The sequence below is a fragment of the Mustelus asterias genome, chromosome 3, assembly GCF_964213995.1.
Source record: "Mustelus asterias chromosome 3, sMusAst1.hap1.1, whole genome shotgun sequence".
NCBI classification, from domain to species: Eukaryota; Metazoa; Chordata; class Chondrichthyes; order Carcharhiniformes; family Triakidae; genus Mustelus; species Mustelus asterias.
In genome coordinates, this window is record NC_135803.1 from 89,700,020 (window position 1) to 89,705,521 (window position 5,502).

Consider the following 5,502-nt stretch of genomic DNA (forward strand, 5'->3'; position numbering starts at 1 on the left):
TGATATCTAGTAAAATCAAATTGCCATGTATTTTGCAAACCATGTCTGGGCTGCAACTAAGAGAAAGGAAAAAGAATAACAGGGTGTTCTTTGCAATTGATACAATTAGTAGTCAGAATATTGTGAGCCAGGAAACAGCACAGACACAGATGAGGTGTTGAAGGAGTAGCAGAAAGAGAGGTAGCCATTCCCAGAACCAGTTTAGCCAAAAATGAGAGGCTGAAGGCAGCAGAAGAGAAGGGGAGAGGGGCAGCCATCCTCAGGGTCAGCTCAGCTAGAGATAAAGTGCTGAAGGCAAAAAACAGTTTGAGCAAAAGATCATTTTCTTCGCTGAACTGAAGACCATACTCAAGCCCTGGTCACAAGTTATATGGTGTGGTAATCACTGGTTAGATTTATGGTTGTTTGGGAAACGGGGATCTCAGCAGAGTTTAGGATTACACGGAAAATGGATACTTTTGGGTTTTCAGTCTTTGAAGGACTAAGTGCTTACTGTTAATTTGCCAAAGTATAAGATTGTTCTTTGTAGTATTTTATTATCTTTCTTCTACTTTAATGCTTTTTATTTGTTGTTTAACGAAAGAGAGATTCTCACTGTTTCTGCAAATGTTTCTCACCAGTGCTTCAGGTTGGAACACTCTCGCACATAACATTAGCGGGGTTACACAACACCTGAAGCCATTGCTTACTAGGGAAACAAGTTAATTGGGAAAACACTCAAAACTGAGACGTCAGTTTTCAGCAGAGGTCAAAACAGTATAGATTGGATGAGGAGACATGATTGAGGCAGCTAAAGACTGAAAACTAAAGCTGCTTCTGCAGAAGCATACTCGTTTGTTGATAACTACATCTGTGCAATCCAGAATAAAGTTGTTAGGTGCAACTTGGTGCCTAGATCCTACATTTCAGAGTTACATTCTAACTGTCTTTGGGACTGCACATCGTGCTACACGGATTTACTGTCAGTAAATCCATTAAAATTTTGTTGAATCAGCTTGTGTAATTTATAGTTGCTTTTGAATATAATTTGCCTGTAAATTCATATTCAATTTGTGTTGATTTTGGTTTGATTGTTATGGTAAGCTGTAAAAGTGAAATCTTGTCCCATCGATTTTTTCCTTTGGGCCCATATGGGAAGTTGGGTTTGTTTAGATTATTGGTCTCCTCGTGGGTTGTCACAAGTATGAAATAAATGAAGGAATTGATTATTGTGTCGACCTGTCAAAAGCAAAGAGTCCAGCAACATTGCTATTAATGAGCCACTTCATACCAATTACCATGAGGAATTACATTATGCCAAAATTAAGCAACTGATTAAACCATTAAAGCCATTCCTTTTAAAGTGAGTGAAAGCAGAGAAGACTGCCCAATGACAATAAACGTCAAAGTGAGATCCAAAGCCTCAATCCAACTGGAAAGGTTCCAAAGGATCAGTTGACTGAAAGTTATTCAGTTTCATTCATGCCCAAGATCAACTGGCAAACAAACGAGTTTATCCACTAATGCCATCTGCTGAAATTTGCTCCATTCCTGTCACAGACTCATTTCACATGACTGCTTCCGATGTAAAAGCAATACGTTATATTCAACTTAAACTCAACAATCTTCATTTATATAGCACCATTAACATAATCAAACATTCCAAGGTACTTCAGTAGCGTTGTCAGACACCGCGTCACAGGAGGAAATATTTGGTCAGGTGACTAAAAGCTTGGTCAGAGAATTCCAGAGTTTCGGAACTAGACAGCTGAAAGCATGATCACCAATGATCAAATGATAGAAAAGGAAAAAGGCCTTTGCAAAAGGCTAGTATTGGAAGACTGCAGGAATCTCAAAACGTTGTAGTGCTGGGGGTTACAAAGGAGTGAGGCCATAATGGACTTGAACACAAGGATGAAAATTTTAAAATCAAGATGTTGCCAAAGCACAAGCCAAATAGGTCAGCAATCACAAGGAATATGGATGAACAAAATGTTGTGCGAGTTAGGACACAGGCAGCACACTTCTTTGAATCAGCTAAGTTTATAGTGGAAGTCTGGAAGTACTGAAGGCTGGAATAAATCGGGGATATCACAGAGTTCCTAAATTACTGGGTGAAGGTACCTCTGCCAGTGCCTAAGCATTCAAGGAACTTTTGCCCAGCAAAACATGAAATGCTGGACAGCGTGAGAAACACTCATAGAACATAGAACATTACAGCGCAGAACAGGCCCTTCGGCCCACGATGTTGCACCGACCAGTTAAAAAAAAAACTGTGACCCTCCAACCTAAACCAATTTCTTTTCGTCCATGAACCTATCTACGGATCTCTTAAACGCCCCCAAACTAGGCGCATTTACAACTGATGCTGGCAGGGCATTCCAATCCCTCACCACCCTCTGGGTAAAGAACCTACCCCTGACATCCGTTCTATAACTACCCCCCCTCAATTTAAAGCCATGCCCCCTCGTGCTGGATTTCTCCATCAGAGGAAAAAGGCTATCACTATCCACCCTATCTAAACCTCTAATCATCTTATATGTTTCAATAAGATCCCCTCTTAGCCGCCGCCTTTCCAGCGAAAACAATCCCAAATCCCTCAGCCTCTCCTCATAGGATCTCCCCTCCATACCAGGCAACATCCTGGTAAACCTCCTCTGCACCCTCTCCAAAGCCTCCACATCCTTCCTGTAATGTGGGGACCAGAACTGCACACAGTACTCCAAGTGAGGCCGCACCAGAGTTGTGTACAGTTGCAACATAACGCTACGACTCCTAAATTCAATCCCCCTACCAATAAATGCCAAGACACCATATGCCTTCTTAACAACCTTATCTACTTGATTCCCAACTTTCAGGGATCTATGCACACATACACCTAGATCCCTCTGCTCCTCCACACTATTCAAAGTCCTCCCGTTAGCCCTATACTCAACACATCTGTTATTCCTACCAAAGTGAATTACCTCACACTTCTCCGCATTAAACTCCATCCGCCACCTCTCGGCCCAACTTTGCAACCTGTCTAAGTCTTCCTGCAAACTACGACACCCTTCCTCACTGTCTACCACACCACCGACTTTGGTGTCATCAGCAAATTTGCTAATCCACCCAACTATACCCTCATCCAGATCATTAATAAATATTACAAACAGCAGTGGCCCCAAAACAGATCCCTGAGGTACACCACTTGTAACCGCACTCCATGATGAATATTTACTATCAACCACCACCCTCTGTTTCCTATCCGCTAGCCAATTCCTGATCCAATTTCCTAGATCACCCCCAATCCCATACATCTGCATTTTCTGCAGAAGCCTACCATGGTGAACCTTATCAAACGCCTTACTAAAATCCATATATACCACGTCCACTGCCTTGCCCCCATCCACCTCCTTGGTCACTTTCTCAAAAAACTCAATAAGGTTAGTAAGGCACGACCTACCTGCCACAAAACCATGCTGACTATCACCTATCAATTCATTACTCTCCAAATAACTATAAATCCTATCCCTTATAATTTTTTCCAACATCTTGCCGACAACAGAAGTGAGACTCACCGGTCGATAATTCCCGGGGAAGTCTCTGTTCCCCTTCTTAAACAATGGGACAACATTCGCTAACCTCCAATCTTCTGGTACTATACCAGAGGCCAACGACGACCTGAAGATCAGAGCCAGAGGCTCTGCAATCACTTCTCTTGCCTCCCAGAGAATCCTTGGATAAATCCCATCCGGACCAGGGGATTTATCTATTTTCAGACCCTCCAGAATATCCTGCACATCCTCCTTATCAACTGTAATACTGTCTATTCTACTCCCCTGCAACCCAGTGTCCTCCTCAGCTATATTCATGTACTCTGCAATGATTACTGGAGAATCCAAGAAATATTTCAAGAGAAATAATGCACTAATGCGAAGGTTCAGTGAGAAGTGAAAGCTGGAGCATTCCATACGAGAGCAAGTTCATAAAATTAAGGCTTGACCCGTGAAGGCTGGTCACTTGAGTGAACTGGTAGTATCTGTGATGTTAGAACGCATCAGAAGAGGGTAAAAGAGATTCTGCTTAAATGGCCCCGACTGAATGGTGATCGAAGGGTAAGAAAAGCCGTGTCAGAGGCAGTCTAGCAAGTCTAATGCCTCACCAGGATCCTTTCCATTTGTAGTGCTTAGATAAGCTGTAATGGAGCAGACTCCTCACTTTCTAACGGCAACAAATAAAATTCAGAAGGGGTTATTTTAGTAATCCTAGCTCCCAGCACAAAAATTTAAGAGCAAGGGCGTGTGTACTTTTTACAGACAACAAAAATCATGTACTATCCATCAATATTCCTGATATGCACTCCCAACACACAAGCTTTGTGCCAACAGTCCAGATTCACAGATAATCTCAAAATCTGACTGTATATTCACCAAAAATACATCCATTGCTCGAGGAATTCACTTTTTTAAAATACTTTTCCAATTCAATCAAATCAAATCCAATTCAGAGTCTCAACAAGTTGAGACATTTCAGACCCAGGCTGACAAGACAGGGCGAGCGACCAAATCACCCTGTCCTGGGCCTGATCTACATGAGCCAAGTTGATTGGAGGAGCAAAGCAACACCTCCTCCAAGACTTGAGCTCATTTGCATCTTAGCCAAAAGGCCGGGATGCAGCTTTTAAAAATTGCTTCATATGAAACATATGAAGCTTCAATGTAACCCAATGACCTCAACCAAGTGCAGCATCCAATCCATACTACACTTGATCTTAGCCAAAAGGCCGAGAAACGATCACTTTTCCTATGTTAAAACAACAAGAATGACTGTCAGGAAAATAATTATTTTGTATCTGAAAAACATTGGAGGGGGGTTTCTCCGGCCTCCCAGCCATGGTGGGAGGTGGCGCACTAGTCACTGGTGGTGGGATTCTCTTGTCCCACCGTTGTCAATCAGATGTCCCATTGATGTCGCCGCACACCGCTATGAAACCTGAAGGATGGGGTTCGCTGTCAGCAGGACCAGAGAATCCCGTTGGCGTAAACGGCCTGTGAATTCCCCCCATAATATACGGTGGGCAATTTGTGGATTAAGGGGATAATCAACTTTTAAATTTCATGTTCTGTGTTATATTGTGATATTTAATAGAAAAATTGACCAGCAATGCACTGTTTTAACATCCTAAAATAACTAGACACAACAGAAAATGCAAAAAAAACAAAATAACTCAACAAATCATTTTCTCTTAGCAACTTTGGCACCTTCAATCCTGGGACCATCCCTCCCCCACTAATCTCACTGCACGTGGAGGAGGTTTGATCAACAACTGCCTGTTGTTGATCAAATTCGAAAGCAGCAAGGTTGATTGGAAATATTCTTCTAGAGATAGGAAGAATGAAGCTGAACAGAATAAGCAACTTGCATGCGCATGTGCGCTGAAAACGCACTTTTTAAAAACCTCCGATGCGGGTCCTGATGAGTCAGCGCTGTGCTGAAGCAGCACAATATACTTCACCACGACAGCGCTAACTTGGTGTGCTT

The 5,502-nt window shown here is 42.4% G+C and overlaps 1 pseudogene; it reads right to left on the reverse strand.

Moving 5' to 3' along the window:
• Positions 1–4,553: 4,553 nt before the first annotated feature.
• On the reverse strand, positions 4,554–4,756 carry LOC144491924 (U2 spliceosomal RNA; annotated as a pseudogene).
• Positions 4,757–5,502: the final 746 nt, after the last annotated feature.